General features: G+C 44.5%; 1 protein-coding gene and 1 non-coding gene across 4 annotated transcripts in view; one reads left to right on the top strand and one right to left on the bottom strand.

The window, feature by feature from the left end:
• The window catches only part of LOC126424785 (G patch domain-containing protein 2), a 145,112-nt gene that overhangs the window by 65,460 nt on the left and 61,117 nt on the right, over nucleotides 1–18,535 (bottom strand). The gene's annotated exons all lie outside the window — the stretch shown is intronic.
• Nucleotides 1,684–1,758, top strand: Trnas-cga (transfer RNA serine (anticodon CGA)). Its single transcript has one exon. It is a non-coding gene; the product is annotated as a tRNA-Ser (tRNA).

Here is an 18,535-nt window from a genome sequence, read left to right as displayed (position 1 = left end):
TCACAGCAAAATCTATAGCATGGGAAATAGCTCTGAGTGTCCATTTCTTTGACTTTATAAAAATTCTGTAGTATGACATCAATTGATCAAAAAGATCAACTCCGCCCATGCCATGGTTGTAGCATTTTACAATCTCTAGTCGATCGATAGTAACATATTTACTTTCTTTTTTTTTCTCCCAACGTTCAACTTTGTCAATTTCTCCTTTTCCAATAAAATTAGAGCCTACAACAACTGTTTTGTTCTCAACCCATTTTATCAGTGTTATGTCATTGTGCTACAAATTGAAAATCCTCTTTCCTTCTTCATTGCCTCCTTATCTAGTATTAGAGGAGGAGTTGCAAAACGATTAACTCTGACAGTTCCAGCAGCACAAATTTTTTCTGGTTTCAACGCTTGTAAAAGCTTGTATGAAGAAAAGAAATTGTCAAAATATATCTTATGCCCCATTTCGTTTTTTATTCTCTGGGCTAATTGTAAAACTACTGTTGTACCTTGGCCAAATTCCTTCAAAAAAGATGTCTGAAATTCAGTCGATGCTCCCTGATAAAGAATAAAATCATAGGCTTGTCCACTCTTACCACATAACATGTACATTTTGATACCCCACGGAGAAGTCTTTCCCTTCACATACTGTTTTGCTGACAGCTTCCCTGTGGATGGGATCATTGCCTCATCAACAGCAAGCTCTTCCTCCATGGATAACTCAAGACGTCTGTTACGGATGGCAGTATATACAGGCGAACTTAATAGAATTTGTCTTTATTGTCTGCTGGTATAGCCATGTTGTTAACAAGATGCAAATTTGTTCTGCGTTGGAAGAATCTATTTCTGGGCATAATGACCAAGAATAATTGCATTTTTCAATGTCGTGTCCCAATACATTCGGACTCCAGGAAATTTTAGAGTTCCCATAATTATATGAAGCCCAAACAAGATTTGGAGTTCCGCTGGGGTAGTTTGTTTGAAATTGCTAATTGTTCCACTCTGCAAGGCATATGGGTTTGTCATATCAGCCATAGTACTGAATAGATCATCGGTAATGTACTTGCTGAAATAAGTTGAAGGATAAAGTATTTCCTGTTCTTCAATACATTGTTCCTATTCGTAATATGAATCCAGTATAGAGAGAGGACGATGACGCCACTTGATGTCCTTTTTTCTGACAAAATGTATTTTACATCACTGAGCTCATTGTTGGTAAGTGGATCACTGTCTTGAATATCAGTAGCGTTGTTATCATTGTCACTGCACACACCACTTTCATTATTTGCAGTTGACTCATCATTGGTTTCTGCCTTGTTTATTTTGTCAGCCCTCACTCTCTCTTTCTTCTCTCTTGAAGTAAAGTAGGGTTCTACATCAGGAACTATTTCTTCATCTGACGATAAATCGAAATCTGACACCTCTCCATTCAGCAGCAACTCTAAAATGGCATCTGCATCTCGCTCAGTGTTGAAATACTATTTCTTCGACATGATGAACAGAACTGAAATATTCACAAATAATAATATCAGTAGTGGTATTTCCCTAAAATAATAATTTACAGTAGACCTAACGACACTGTCATCAACTGGAGCTTCAATGCTGTGGGGAATGCTGCGAGGAGAGCTTCTGTGAAGTTTGGAAGGTAGGAGACGAGATACTGGCGGAATTAAAGCTGTGAGGACGTGGCGTGAGTCGTGCTTGGGTAGCTCAGTTGGTAGAGCATTTGCCCGCGAAAGGCAAAGGTCCCGAGTTCGAGTCTCGGTCCGGCACACAGTTTTAATCTGCCAGGAAGTTTCAATTCTGTAGCTATCTGACGTTTAAGGAAAGAAATGAGTTATGAATGGCGAAGAAGCCATATTGGTTTTCCGTTTGTTTTACCTTCGTGAAAACTATTGAATTTGTTGACTTCTAGGCTGAATTTGTCTGTTGAGTAGGGTATCTTGTTCAATTCGTATTTCTTCTAAGCACTTTCTTCTCTTGCCCCCCCCCCCCTCCCCCCACCGCCACCGCCACCGCCACCGCCACCGCCACCACCACCACCACCACCACCACCACCACCTGTCTTGCTTTAAATCTTTTTGGTTAATCTGTCTTTCCTCATTCTCTCTGCACGTCCATATGGTGTAACATGTCTCTCATTGATCTCATCTGTAATTTTAGGACGGAATGAATATATTTCCTTGTTAGGTTTTAATCGCAAGTAACATCTTTGTTCTTGATTGCACCTCGTATTTCTCGTAAAATTTTTCTTTCTATCTTAGACAAACCTAATGCCGTTTTGCAATCAGATAAAAGTAGTGTTTCCGACCCTTACAGGAATGTGATTTTGCAAGTGTATTATGGTACCTTAATTTAACATCTTCAATAGCACATTATTTTGTTGTATACACTTCTCGCTTTGTCGCATACGCTTTTCATTTTGTTCAGTTCTGATTTTAATTGCTATTTTTTCACTTTTTATGTTTATTAATTTATCCACTTTGGTTCCAGAACAGAGCAGCTGTTTCCGTAAATTACACTGTAGTAAGTACTGCAACCAGCCTAAAGTTTTTTTTGAAATGATTTTATTTAGTTTTGGCCTGAGTCCGTCATCAGTGGGTTGACTTCTTCGTAAGTTTTACAATTTTCCCTTCATGAAAAGCCCTCCTTTACATATTAGGAGGCAGAGGTCTGATTTTCTTTTACGATCAATGCTGATCAAAGAACTGAACTACGTACAAGATTTTATGTTTATATTTCACCCTGGTATTTACACTTATCAGCTCTCTTGATGTTGGCATACATTGTGTTTAAAATTCTTGGCGAGTTACTTTCATTTTCGCGTATATCTTCTTTTCAAACGACATCAGCAAGACCTGGCTTTTCAGCTATTTCCTTCACAAGTTATAGTCTTTACTCTGCTGTCTGTCAGACTGCATCTATAATTACGAGATCATCCGCTGCGAGGCCGAATAATTTATTGTTCCATCGATCTACACAGGTTTATGTAGTCATTAACTTTCTGTTTTTTTTTTTTCCCTCTCTCTTACACCCTCTTATAACTTTTTCCAGCACACAACTGAATACTAGTGGTTACAAAATGTCTCCTTGCCTGACTCCTGGGGGCATAATTTTGAATGGACTGGAAGTCGTTTCAAGGAATATTACTTTAGATACCGCGTTTGTAAAAACTTGAATTCCTGCGCACAATCGTACTGCTGTGCCGCACAAACAAGAATGGCTGGGGCATACCAGAGGGCTCGCGTCTTCTGTGATACGCGCCAAGAAGAGACAAGGCAGTCCCTGTTCCTGGGAGCCCATTGTCCAGGCAGGGAACACAACCGGTGAATCCCTCTACCTGCGCCGCAAAGGAATTCCACTATACAGTTAAAAGGTCGGCTTCTCCTGTCACTAATACGGGCCACCCGCTAACAAGAACCTTCTAACACCGACGGAAATCCCCAAAGTGTGTGGGTTTGTGGAACATAACTTCGGTTTCAGGCAGAGAAAGGGGGTGAAGATAATAAATCTCACAGCAGACAAACAGAGTGCATATTAACTACGCACCTTTTATCATCGCTAATGATATAATACCCATCATTCTACAGCCAACCTGCACCTTTTCCACCATATCTACATTTGTTCTAGACACATCATCGTTCACCTATGAGCCGGCCGGAGTGGCCGTGCGGTTCTAGGCGCTACAGTCTGGAGCCGAGCGACCGCTCCGGTCGCAGGTTCGAATCCTGCCTCGGGCATGGATGTGTGTGATGTCCTTAGGTTAGTTAGGTTTAATTAGTTCTAAGTTCTAGGCGACTGATGACCTCAGAAGTTAAGTCGCATAGTGCTCAGAGCCATTTGAACCATTCACCTATTCTGCGTTCCACTCGACGATGATATGCAGGAAGAAAGATTGTCGGCACCCCTCAGTAGGAGTCAGAATGTGTCTCATTTTGGCGTCGCCAGAATAAGAGGAGGGCGGTACTGTGTCGTCTGGATGGAGATCATGGTTACTGGTTTTGGGTGCTAATCGGCAAGGTCACCAACACCTTTGCTTGAAATACAGACGAAGGTGACGAAAAGCTATTAAAAATAACACATTTTAAAAGCAAATTGTATCCTCACAAAAATACTGAAAACACAACCCTGACATTGTGATACCTATAAAAAACCAACCATAACAGTCTGACAGAAAATAGACCAGGAAGAACTCAGTTAAAATGGGACTGACAACGCTCGCTGGGTGGTTATTTAGCAGCAACGGGTGCTCACATCCAACATACCTGGAACAAGTTCTGATGTCTGACAAAATTTTAAAAGAAAGAACCGCGTTCGTCTCATAAACGGTTAAAACAGAGGGCAGGTCCTCTGGGACACCCAGGTCTACAATCAGGTCATCAAATAAAACACGCCTCACTGAAATATGTTGTAACGAGATAACTGTGTTCCACATCGGTGGCACGTGTCGTCTGTAGGAAAGCAGTACAGCAAATGGATCGATCAGGAGAGCTCAGTGACAGCGAAAGTGGACTGCTGACGGTGAGTGAAACATCCGTCAGGGGTATCTAACCTTTTAAAGCTGCCCAAGTTGAATGTTCCTCGTGTGATCGCTAACTGATAACGCGAACGAACAACCACGGCTAAACCAAGACCATGCGCAGATATCATGTACTGACGAATAACTACGCTCGAGCACTGGTGAGGCACACTAAAAAATCACACCAGCAGTGTAGCTGGCACAATGATTGTGCGTACGGAATTATTAACAATGGCGCGCATGGTCGAGTAGCATTTCTGTAGCCAAAGCTTCATGTGGTGTAAAGAACGACGCCATTGGACACTGGACCACTGGTTGGTTGATGTGGTGGAAAGGACCAAATAGCGAGGTCATCGGTCCCATCGGATTAGGGAAGGATGTCGGTCGTGCCCTTTTAAAGGAACCATCCCAGTATTTGCCTGACGCGACTTAGGGAAATCACGGAAAAATCAGGATGGTAGGAGGCAGGTTTGAACCGTCGTCCTCCCGAATGTGAATCCAGTGGGTTAAGCACTGCGCTACCTCCCTCGGTTGGATGACTGGAAACGAGTGATTTCGAGTATTTAATCGCGCCATACTCTGCTGCAGTTCAATGGAAGGGTCTCGGTTTGGCGAATTCTAGAGACCATTACCTGGTACTGTATGTGGTGCGAAGAGAAGTATGCAGGAGGTGGTGTAACGGTAAGGGGGTGTGTTTCTCGTGGCTAGGGTGTGTTCTCCTCACCGTGCTTACGAAAACATTAAATGCGGAAGCATATGGACACTTTTTACGGCGTTATGTACTGTGTACAGTAGAAAAAGTTCGCAGACAATGACTGACTGTCGCTCATGACAATGCACCCTGTCATAAAGCAGTATAAGTGAGGCAATAATGGGTTATGGACAACAACTTTACTGAAATGGACTGGCCCACCCAGGACCCGGCCTGAACGCGATGGAACACCTTTGGGATCAGCCACAGCATCGACTTTGCTGCAGACCCAACAGTCCAGCATCACTACCATACCTGGTTTCGGCTCTTGAGGACGAGTGGGCAGCCATTCCTCCACAATGATCGCCAGCATCTAAGGAGCCATAAAGGCGAAGGGTGGACACACGCCATATTAATGTCCACTAATAGCTGTCCGGATTCATTTGAGCTTGAGGATGTAGAATCTTTCATGAACTGAGTCAGAACGTGCGTTGTCGGATTTCTGGGGAACAACGTCTCGTTTTAACCCCTCCAACTACAGTTCCTCGAGTGTGTCTGTGACGCACACACGTGCACTAAGCAAACCAGGGACAAATCGTCCATCTCATCTTTAAATCTTTTCCAACTTCTCTCATCAATGTGTCCCACAACGACTAACAGTACACAAGAACGGGCCGAAGGCGACACTTTTCAGGGACTTCTTTGGTGCGTGAGTTAAAGTTCCCTAAAATACTTTCAATACATCGAGGTGTGGCACCTACCTGCCCCCACGGTTAAATGTATGAGTTCATTCCATCTTAAATCGCTAGTTCCAGAAACTCCTACATTAAGGTCGTGAACGATTCCAGTGATTGAAAGCCGATCGTGTATTGAAACGATATCACATCATTTCGCATATGTACGAGCATTTATTTTTTGACAAGTTTCGACAAAACAATGCGAGCCATGGAACTAGTCAGTACAAAAATGCTGATTAGAAAATTTCTAAACAAAGAAGCAACGAATTAATAAAGGCAGTATACCAATAATTAAAAACACAGAAAGAAAAAAAAGGTCACAGAAACTCTTGTATAGAAACGGAATGTAACACAAAGATACCCTTAAACTTTGATCTGAATGCTTGAGGTTATCACTGAGTTTTTTCACTTCTGCTCGAAGCCCTTTAAAAGCAAAAAAGCGGCTCTCGATAGCGCGCACTTTTCTGTGCAACGCTTAAGAAAGTTTAATTCCAATGCATACCGTTTCAGTCTAGTTTTCACAGAATGAATGTTGCAGTTTCTTCTGAATGAGATATCTTGAACAGAATGACCTCCTCAATGCCAACCAGCAAGGATTCTGAAAACATCGATCATATGAAACCCAACACGCACTTTTGTCACGTGCTTTGGATCAAAGTAGCCAGGTAGAGGTAGTATCTCTTGATTTCTGAAAAGCATTTGACTCAGTCCCACGCCTACGCTTATTGCCACAAGTACGATCGTATGGGGTATGAAGTGAAATTTGTGACTGGATCGAGTACATTTTGGTATGGAGGACGCAGCATGTTATTTTGGATGGAATCTCACGATCATGTGCAGAAGTCATTTCGGATGTGCCCTACGGAAGTGTGTTGGTACCCTCGTTCGTGTCGTATATTAATGACCATGCCGACAGTATTAACACTAAAATAAGGCTTCTTGCAGATATGCAGTTATTTGTAACGAAGTACACTCTGAACGAAGCTGTACAAATACTCAGTGAGAGCTCGATATGATTTCTTAAGTGGTACAATGATTGGCAGCTTGCTTTAAATGTTCAGAAATGTAAAACTGTCCATTTCGGAAAACGAAAAAACATAATATCCTACGACTACAATACAGGGTATCAGTGAGAAAGGAAATACACGAACGATGAAGGGCAACAAATATGTACATGGACAAAAGTGGACAAGAAAACCACAGAAACGCAAGAAACGGGATGAAGGGATCAAAATAACAAAGCAGATTACCATGGCTGGCTGACCATGAGAATAAAAAAAAAACCCATTAAAACCTCCACCCTAGAAGCATTAGGCTGGAGGACACAGAGGGACAAAGTATATGCGCTAAAAGTCAGATCGAATGATAAAACCCACCCTCACAGATGAAACCGTAGAAGGACTAGGGTGGAGGACACAGAGGGACAAAGGACAGGCGCTAAAAGTCAGATCGAATGATAAAACGCACCCTCACAAATGAAACGTAAAACCGAATCAGCTGATGAGGCGTTGTCTGCTAAAATCAATGATAACGAGTCCGGTAACCCAAGTTTCCGTCGCTGGGCAGTCAAAGTGGGACAGTGCACCAGCATGTGGGCCACACCGACACTCAGGCGGGTCTTCACGGCGCAGGAGGCAACCGTGGGTCGCCCGAGAGTGGCCAATGCAGAGCCGGCAGAGGACAACTGATTCCCTGTGAGAGGCCCGCATGGAAGACTTCCACACATTCGTAGTCTCCTTAATGACTCGCAGTTTGTTCTGTGTACTATGCCATTCCGTCTCCCACAGGCGAAAAACCCTTCGGCGTAAGTCAGAACGTAGGTCAGGTTCAGAGATGCCCATTTTCAGAAGCGGTTTCCGCGTAGCCTGCTTGGCCAGCCTGTCGGCAAGTTCGTTGCCTGGGATGCCGACGTGCCCCGGGATTCACACAAACACCACTGAACGACGGGACCGGTCCAGGGCGTAGATGGACTCCTGGATGGACGCTACCAAAGGATGGCGAGAGTGGCACTGATCGATAGCTTATAGGTTGCTCAGGGAGTCAGTACACAGAGAAAACGATTCCCCAGGGCATGAATGGATAGACTGAAGTGCACGAGAGATGGCCACCAGCTCTACAGTGAATAAATTGCAGCCATCGGGCAAGGAATGCTGTTCAAAATGGCCTCTGTGGACGTAGGCGAAGCCAACATGACCGTCAGCCATCGAGCCGTCGGTGCAAACCACTTCAGAGCCCCGGAACACGTCAAGAATCGAAAAGAAGTGACAGCAGAGAGCAGCAGGAGTAACTGTCCTTAGAGTCGTGCTAAATGTCCAGACGAATCTGCGGCCTACGTGTACACGATGGAGGTGTATGCGGACGGACATGGATGGGAAGTGGTAAAGGGAAGGACTCCAGACAGAAGGGATCGCACGCGAACCTCAATCGTTAGCCCTGACCTGGGCCGCCGATGCGGGGGATGAAATGCCGCGGGTGGAAAATGGAGACAGTAATTCAGATGCTCAGGAGAACTACGAATGTACTGGTGAGCAGTTGTGCGCGTTGGATCTGCAACGGAGGGACTCCGGCCGCCACCAAGACACTGGTCACTGGACTCGTTATAAAAGCCCCCGTCACTAGACGAACGCCACAGTGGTGCACTGGGTCGAGTACACGCGACGCTGGCGGCACCACCGAACCATGAACCAGACTCCCGTAATCAAGGTGGGACTGAACAAAGACTCTGTAGAACTGCAGCAGAGTAGAGCGATCTGCACCCCAAATGGTGTTGCTCAGATAGGGGAGGGCAGCACTTCCGCTTAAGCTGACCAAGGAGAGGTAGCCATGTCAATCGTGCGTCGAAAATCAGTCCTAAGAATCGATATGTCTCCACTACAGTGAGTGGATCGTTATGAAGGTAAAGCTCTGGTTCTGGATGAGCGATATGACGCTAACAGAAGTGCATGACACACGACTTAGAGGGCAAAAACTGGAAGCCGTGGGCTACAGCACATGACTGCGCCTTGTGGATGGCTCCCTGCAGGCGCCGCTCAGCATCACCAGTGCTGGTGGAGCAGTGCGAAATGCAGAAGTCGCCTGCATACAGAGAGGGTTAGACGGACGGCCCTACAGCTCCTGCTAGACCGTTAATGGCCATAAACAATAGTGATTCAACACAGAGCCCTGCGGGACCCCATTCACCTGGATGGGAGGGGATCTGCGGGAGGCACCAACTTGATCACGGAAAGTACGGAGCGACAGGAAATTCTGGATAAAAATCGGGAGCGGACCTCGGAGACCCCACCCGTTTGGGGAAATCACGGGAAACTTGAATCAGCATGGCCGGACGGGAATTTGAACCGTGGTCCTCCCGAATACGAGTCAAGTGTGCTAAGCACTGCACCACCTCAGTCGGTGACTTCGCGGGTTCAAGATTATTTACCACGTACGCCTTTCAGTCAGTCAGGGTCGGAATGTAGCCACTCTCATTGGCCATTTCCTTCTCCTGCTCACAGAGCTTGTGTATGGTGCTGTCCTCTGCCAGGAGATTAAGAACCTTTGCGAAAAACTACTGTCACTAGGTAATTGGGAAAATTACTCTCACGCAAGCCCGGCCACAACCCATTTAGGAGGATACTTGACCAGGCGAACACAATAACGAAACGGAGCTAGCACACATGGGCCGCCGGGAAAGGGCGACCAAATAGTTCCCATCTGACGGCGTTGTTGTAGAGTATATGCAACGTGGCGCGACTCCGTTGCGGGTACAAAAACTCCAGCCTGCAGGCAGTTGTGTCTTTCCGACGTGCGAGGAAACGTGGACGATGGCGACGTTACAAGCAAATGCGCTGAAACACGACCAACGTCCTGTTATTCTTTTCTTGGCTGCAGAAGGACAAACACCGGTAGACACCCATCGGACAACGGAGAATGTGTATGGAGCAGCACGTTTAATGAAAAACACCGTTGTGGAATGTGGGTCCGAGAGCCAGCTATCTGCTGGAAACGGCGATGCTCACCGGGGGCCACTGCTGGTTGATGTCAAGGGACCCGATATCTCCTTCACTGGGGAACGGTACTGCGCAGCGCTGGAGAAATTCCAGCGTGCAATGAAGGCGAAGCGTGCTGCGAAAGTGCGGTAAGAAGTACTGCTGCTTCACGATAACACGTCGCCCCCACATCGCAAATGTCGTAGCACACAGAGTTCCGCATTCTGAAGTGACAGACACTCCGTCACCCGCCCTACAGTCTTAATCTCTCCCCATGCGATTGTCTCGCCTACAGCTGGTTAAAAAAGCCTTGAAAGGTAGACGGTTCCCGTCAGACGAGGGTGTGCAGCGGGCTGTTACGGACTCCACACAGCAGGACACTGTATCTTACCAGACGGCTGTCTTCAAGCCGGTGCGTCGGTGGGACGATTGCCTCTATGTTGACACTGATTTTGCCTGACTGGCATACCGATCTGGGCTTACGGCCTACGAACGGAAACGTTTTTTTATTATGTATTACATTCCGTCTTCAGTTATGATATGCGATCACAGTATACGTCCCATAAATCTGCAAGAGAATTTTGTCAGGGAAATACATCTACAGCTCTGAGAATCGATGTTCCGTCCGGTATCAAAATGGCTCTGAGCACTATGGGACTCAACTTCTGAGGTCATTAGTCCGCTAGAACTTAGAACTAGTTAAACCTAAGAACATCACAAACATCCATGCCCGAGGCAGGATTCGAACCTGCGACCGTAGCGGTCTTGCGGTTCCAGACTGCAGCGCCTTTAACCGCACGGCCACTTCGGCCGGCGTCCGGTATCATCATCGTCGTGTCTTCGCCTCACGTAATTTAGCTGAGAGTGAATCTTGTCCACTTGTATGAGGACTACGTAAGCAATGGTTTTCGGCGAGACCGTAAAAGTATTATAGACCAGTGTTTACCACCCTGGGGGTAATTACCTCCTGAGGAGTAAAACGAAATTTTCTGAGGGGTAAAACCCAAACGTTTGAATCTGTCTCACTCACGAAACTAAATTCTTTTCAAAAGATCATTACTATTATCAGTATTTTGTAATACTATAATATCGATTACTTAAGTTATAATTATTACTTTTTCTCAATTATTAGCATTAATGCAGTGCACGTTACACGTTCTTCACAAATTTTTTCACGGGTTCTTCTTGTCTGATACAGCGCTGATAAGACATATACGTAACAAATGTTAAATGTCTGAAGAAAATTTTTTCTCCAAGTTGTAAATAGTAACTGCGGTAGTCCAGAAAGTGCTTCATTACAGTACTTACTTCGAGACTCATAAATGAATTAATAGACAGTATGACAACAGCAGTAACTACATAAGGGCTCCTGTAATACTGTACACCGTGTTACTATTATTCTTAATATTTAATATTAGAATCGTTAGACACAAAGCATTAACACCCTGAAGCAGTCCAATTTATGCCACTTCAGAAATAAGGACTGCAGCAATCAAGTGATTTACAAACTGTAATCTGAACCGATTTCATTTTAAATGGGGTTGCAGTGTTCTGGGCAATCAAGTATCGCAATGGAGAGGAGTAATGCAGGGGAAGCATGTTTTGTAACATGCGTCTGCCCTCACTATGGGTAGTTAGCTTTCTTATCTGAGAATGAGTTGTGGGTAGCATTTGCGATGCACCACGAATTCCTTCGTCGTTCCTTCTAACACACACACACACACACACACACACACACACACACACACACACACACACACACACACACACACAATATCATTCATGTTTCATCATTTTAAAAACAAAGGTATTCCACGAAAAGTCTTTCATTATATAGTTTGGTTAGGTGCTAAACTTGGAGATACGTTGGCTGAGGGAGGGGGTAGGGAAGGCGTACTAGCAAATGTCTGATTGCACGCCGGGGTGATAGTCTAAGAAAACCAATGTATAGACGAAACACATCAACTTCGAAGTAATACTCCCAGCACACTAGTGGCAGCAATAAATGTGCAAACCACCGTATCGACCTGACGCTGAGACTGAAAACGGTCGAAATTCGTTTGTGAACGGTAATAAAAATGCGACTGTTGCAAAAAAGAAGTTTTGCTCAGTCTGCCGTCAAAAACTGAAGTTTCGCTTCACGGATAGAAAATAATCATCGCACGAGATCAAATGGTAACCCGCACCCCCTTTACCACCTCTACCACTATTAACAACTGACTTACCGTCACCATGCCTTCTTTGTTTTATGTCCAATTCACTGGCCATTCGTCCGCGATAAAAACGGCCACACTATTATCATAATCGCCTCTCGTACGTCTGACGGACCTGTTTACAAGGCAACGATCTTTGGCCGGACAACATTTCGTCCTGCTAAAGAAAAAGAATTAGATACAAAAGATTTGTGCTTTGATGTTGTGGCTCTTAATTCACACATCTGTGTCGTGTGCGGAGAACGACAATGACAGGCCATCTGTGAAGAAACGAACGTACCATCCTCGCGCAATTATTTTCTGAAGGCTATTGGGACAACAGGTGTTGTGCGTTAAATGTAGTACAGATAACGCCATCTGCAGAATTTACTGGTTTTATTCATACACAACACATTGATGTACTGCCACCGTACATTCCACACGCGCTAAGAAGCTACCGTTTAGAGGACGCCGATGTTGTTGACCGTCTACAGAAATATCTGACGGATATAAGTGTAATCACCCACAATCATAGAGGGATCTGAAGATGTAGCACCGAAAGCGGTTGAGTATGAAATATAGTACACGGTAAGTAATTATAAAATGCGAACGTACGAGTCTAAGAACCCAAGAAATGAGGTCGGCAGTATGCGAAAAGTGCAAATCCACATTGTCCCTAGAATACGACGAGAAGTCAAAAAAAATTCTGTAACACACACACACACACACACACACACACACACACACACACAAAGACAGAGAGAGAGAGAGAGAGAGAGAGAGAGAGAGAGGGAGGTTCCCTGCATGGCTTAACATCCGCGGTGGAGCTTCACTGGACCGCAAACAATTCGTCCCGTTAGCTTACATGCAAACTGTGACTGAATGCCATAATTATACCGGGTGGCGCAGATAAAAATATCCAGTGTAAGTATAAAGGAAATACAGAAACTAAGGGCTGAAATGGACTTGCCATTTAATTACAGTGAAAAATACATTAATGTTGAGTGTGACCTCTGCAACATCCATACACAGCTGTGTACGCATAAGGATATTCAGATACACGCACCGAATAGTTAGGATATCGATGGCGGCAACTTCAACTTCACGGCTGATGTGTCTTTCAGTTCCTGAACTGTGAGTGGATTTGTTTCATAGACCCTGCTCTTCAAGTGTCCCCACACGAAAAAAAAAAAAAAAAAAAAAAAATCTTGTGTTACACCCGGCAAACGTGGTGGCCGTAAGTGTCTGCTGACAGTTCGTTCACCAGTGAAGACCTCATGGTCTCGTGCTAGGAACAGCTTATACCTGTGCCATGTTGCCCCACCTTGCTGGAAGATGCAGTACTGAGCACAAAACGTATCAAAATTTCCATATATGCAACCGCGTTGAGGGTAGTGTCAAAAAATATCGGTCCAATGATGCGCGTTCCTGTTACATCGCACCAAACGCCAATTTCTTCATCACGGAGTGGCTGCGGACACACTACGTTAGGATTCTCTGCTGCCCTGTACCTCGTGTTCTGTGAATTCATTGTCAATATCAGCTGGCAACTCATCCTACTTACGCGCGCCTGTTGGACCAGTTTACGTGTACACTTCTTGGGGGCTCTGAATAACTCTTCGGCGAATGTCTGCAATAACTTTTGGTGTACGAACTGAAGGAATTTGTTGTCGTATTACGTTTTGCACAGATTCGTAGATCAGTTATAATACTGACACTGTATTGTTCACTTTGCTGTTAGTCTTTTGTCCGGATACTTGGTGCCGATGATTTCGCAAATTTCCTTAATAGAACCTGTATTCACATATGCCTCCACAACTTCAATTCTTTCTACTATTGAGGAAGTCATTTTGCTAACAGTGAAGAGAAACGTCTAACTTTACTGATGAAATAAACTGAGATGCTGACAGAAGAATGCTAACAATCGAACACTGCATATAACTGTCCACTGTTGTAACTGTTTACTCTATTTGAGAGGTCGAAATACTACATTCGCATTCAAAGCGGAGGCGCGCCACCCTGTATATGAACGTATTATTTCAAACATGTTAGTCAGTAGTACCATGAATGGAATATACGATCCGTCATAGTATCTAGGCAGCGGATCAAACAGTTCTTGCAACAAATACACTGAAGAGCCAAATAAACTGGTACACCTGCCTAATATCGTCTAGGCCCCCGCAAGCGCGCAGAAGTCCCGCAACACGACGTGGCATTGACTCGACTAATGTCTGAAGTAGTGCTGGAGGGAACTGACACAATGAATCCTGAAGTGCTGTCCATAAAGCCCTAACAGTACGACGGTACAGATCTCTTCTGAACAGCACGTTGCAAGGCATCCCCGATATGCTCAATAATGTTCACGTCTGGGGAGTTTGGTGGCCAGCGGATGTGTTTAAACTCAGAAGTGTTCTTGGAGCCACTCTGCAGTAATTCTGGACGTAAGGTGTGTCGTTGTGTCCCGCTGGAACTGCCAAGTCCGTCGGATTGCACAATGGACATGAATGGATGCAGGTCATCAGACAGGATGCTTACGTACGTGTCACCTGTCAGAGTCGTATCTAGACGTATCAAACGTCCCATATCATTCCAATTGCACACGCCCCACACCATTACAGAACCTCCACCAGCTAGAACTGTCCCCTGCTGACATGCAAGGACCATGGATTCATGAGGTGGTCTCCGTAGCCGTACATGTCCATCCGCTGGATACAATTTTAAACGTGACTCGTCCGACCAGGCAACATTCTTCCAGTCATCAACAATTCAATGCCGGTGTTGACAGGTCTAGGCGAGGCATAAGCAGTGTCGCGCAGTCATCAGGGGTACACGAGTGGGACTTCGGCTCCGAAAGGCCATATCGACGTCGTTTCGGTGAGTGGTTCTCTTTAGTCGTCTTTGGTCCCGTTCTTGTAGGATCTTTTTAAGGACACAGCGATGTCGGCGATTTGATGTTTTACAGGATTCCTGAAAATGGTCGTACGGGAAAACCCCCACTTCATCGCTATCTCTGATATGCTGTGTCCCATCGCTCGTTCACCGACTATAACATCACGTACAAACTCACTTAAATCTTGATTGTAGCAGCAGTAACCGATCTAACAACTGTGCCAGACACTTGTCTTACATAAGCATTGCCGACCGCAACGTCGTATTCTGCCTGTTTACATCTCTCTGTATTTGAATACACGTTGCTACCAGTTTCTTAAGTGTAAATAAAATTATATCATACATGTGCAGGCCGCGATACCTAGCCTAATTCCGGATAATATTCGCATTACGTTACAAGAGGGGAAAATACAATCTAAATCAGTTTCCGCACTGAGATTCCTTGATGAATGCTGCAACAAACTCCGCGCGTGTCTGGAGAGCGCTGTAATTGAGCCGTGCGACCAGAAAGTTGCGCCTGTTTGGCAGATACGGGCCACGTTAGGTACTGTTTGTCGTCTGCGTAACGTCCTGGCCTACTTCGCGTCTTACATCACTTCCTCCGTTCCACCACGAGAAACTGCTAACGTTAAACGCAAATACTACCAAAGGTATTTTATTCCAAGTCTTCGATTACAATCTAGATAGATAATTTCCTCCAGCTGCGAACATCAGATCTGTCACAAAGACAGAAGCAGTATTTGCTGTGTAGTTGTGAGCTGCTTTGTGACTTCTATACCTTTCCAAACAGGTGCGAGAGATCTCAAATGAATGTCATTGTGTTTTGAATTTTGCATGAACTGCAGTTGTATCTTGTGTTTACTGCCGAATGTAATTAATTATCTAGACGCTTAATACAACTCTTCTCGAAGACTGTGAATAAAAGGAGTTTGATTATTCTCAAAGTTTCTGGTAATTGTGAACAACTAGTATAAATACTTTCGTAGGACAGTGTCTGTTCCCAGTTAATCAGAAAAATGAGATGTTGACTGTAGCCAGGGAGTCAACCGCAATGAGAAAATCACATTAATCACTAAATATCACTGAATTTAAAGCCTCTATTGACATACTACGCTTCTTTAAAACGTTCGGTGTTTCAGGAAGGAAAAAAAACGTACTTTCTCGATGTTCTACAAAAGAGTTTCTAGTCACTTTTGGGCGCGAGCCTCTATTGGCACACTGAAACTTTGAAGACAGAGATCTTCCTGTCCTTTTATACAAACCAGTGTTTTACTATTATAGGTATACACAAAAGGAGAGTATAGAGGACACTGAAGGAAGCAAATAATCATAATAAACCTTTTGTTATCCCTGATGCCGATATCCTTCTGAGCAGTCCCCGCCTGGAGATCCGATTGGGGGGACTACCGGTATTTTACCTCCGAAATATTTTATCGAAGATAATGCATTATCATTTAACTTTTAAACACACGCAGGTGGTCTGCGAGACCGCGGAGAATACTTTCGCATTAATATAATGCCAGGCAATTGCTTCCAGGAAGCTATCTTCTCAGTACCTTTAATGACCATAACAGGAGTCGGTTGCTATGGTGTGTCTGGTATTCCAGCAATAGCAGTTCCTATTAGCTTACGACAAACAGTTCTAGGATCTTACTGACCAGCCCAGTGTAGTGGTGTCGGTTTATTGTTATCTTCGCTTAGAATATTCCCATGGAGGCATGTATGCAGTACTGGATTTGTTTGGTGTTCGAACAAGAGTTTTATTGCTTGATACATTAATTTGGTATCGTGTAAGCATTGTAACTTCATCACGGCATATTCTCACGAGGAAGAGGAGGAAAGAAATAGATGCCCCTATTATTATCAACACAAGAAAGAATGAACAACTGAGGAGAATTCTTGAGGCAACTTTTTTTTTACCCTTCTGCAAGACTATCTGCAGCAAATGGTAATGTCAAAAAAAGCAACTGAAACAATTGGAGAGCTTTGTGGTGTGAAAAGCACTGAAATTGAATCAACGGCGAGCTCACGAGAATGGACTGGAAAAGCAAAACAGAAAAAACGAGGTACGTTTATAAAAACATTCACCTTCAACATTCTGTTCTGAGTGCCAAGATGGTCTCGATGAAATATCCCACTGAATATGCACATTATTTTGACAGCAGCTCATTTTTTAGTATCTTCCATTTTGTGTAAAGGCTTTTAATCAAAATATAAAGTTGTTCTAACAGATATAGTACAGCGATTGGTAATGATAGTACTTCATTTACTAACAAATCCCTCAATAAAATGTGTAACAACGCAAATTAAAATCTACGGACACTGTAAGAGTGTGTGTACTGCCTCGGAGGTTCCAGGCGCGTGAACCGCCGTGTTAACCGTACAGCAGAGCTGCAGACCTCGGCAGAAGTAACGACCGTAGTTACACCCTGCTTTCAGCCGTTCGCAGTACCAGCACAGTCAGGCCATGTTGGCTGATTTGTTGCAAGGCTAGATCAGTCAATCAACCACACTATGCCCCCTGCAACTACTGAAATGGCGGCTGGCTCTATTTAAGAACAACACGTTAGTCTGGCCTCTGCACTGATACCCCTCACTTGTGGTCTCACCAAAGCTATGGCTACCTGTAACGTCGAGGCACGAAAGCCACTCCACCCCGTCTCGGCGAGGTCCACTGGTCAGGGGAGATCCGTATAAAATACTGCAATTCAATACTAAAATCGTCGCTTTAGTCGAACACCTCTCCCTCTATCACAACTAAGAAACTGGTCCATTTATGATGATCTATTTCCGTATCACTGCTGGAGTGTATATGATTGTGGCATTCGCCCACTTGTGTTGCACTCTGGTGGCCAGATCCGTATTACTCCAGTATGACGAAAAGGGTAATCTAAGCGATGCAGTAAATTAAACTGATGGGGCTTTTGGAAATTTGTCGTAAACAAATATAGCAAATTTAACTTGCGTAAAAGGCACCGGTAGAAACACTTGAAGAAATTTCGAATCCCTTGCCTTCCAATTAACAGCGAATACCATCCCAACAAATACGAGAAAGATGCCCTCATATAGGCTAATTTCCACGTCTGTGCGAAGGGCATTACAACTTATCTGCCAACAGCGAAAAGTGTTTGCTGAAGCGTGACTCATTCTACTAATGGACGACACTGGACAGAAGTTGCGGCAAATCCTGACTCACTCTCACACAAACTCTTGTTCGAGATTACCTGGTCGTAACGCCACACAGCTGCAATGTTTACTCAGATGACTGGACCTCATTTGCAACGGTCCAGGCCGAAGATGCCCACGGGATTTCGTATGTAGGGAATGATCGCGCTGGGTTCCCGTTATCTCTTGAAATTACAGAGGCAGGACCGACAAAAATACAGGGACAGACAGGTTATCAAAAACTTGTACAGCAACCAGATTGCAGTGATAAGAGTGGAAGTCAACGAAAAGAAAGTAGTGGCCGACAATGATCTGAGACAGGGTTATAGCCTATCCCCGAAGCTAATCAAACTGTACATTGAGCAAGAAATAAAAGGAACCGAGGAGAA

The sequence above is a fragment of the Schistocerca serialis genome, chromosome 10 (assembly GCF_023864345.2).
Source record: "Schistocerca serialis cubense isolate TAMUIC-IGC-003099 chromosome 10, iqSchSeri2.2, whole genome shotgun sequence".
Classification (NCBI taxonomy): domain Eukaryota; kingdom Metazoa; phylum Arthropoda; class Insecta; order Orthoptera; family Acrididae; genus Schistocerca; species Schistocerca serialis.
The sequence above is the reverse complement of the archived record's forward strand: the minus strand, read 5'-3'. Positions and strand labels throughout refer to the sequence as shown.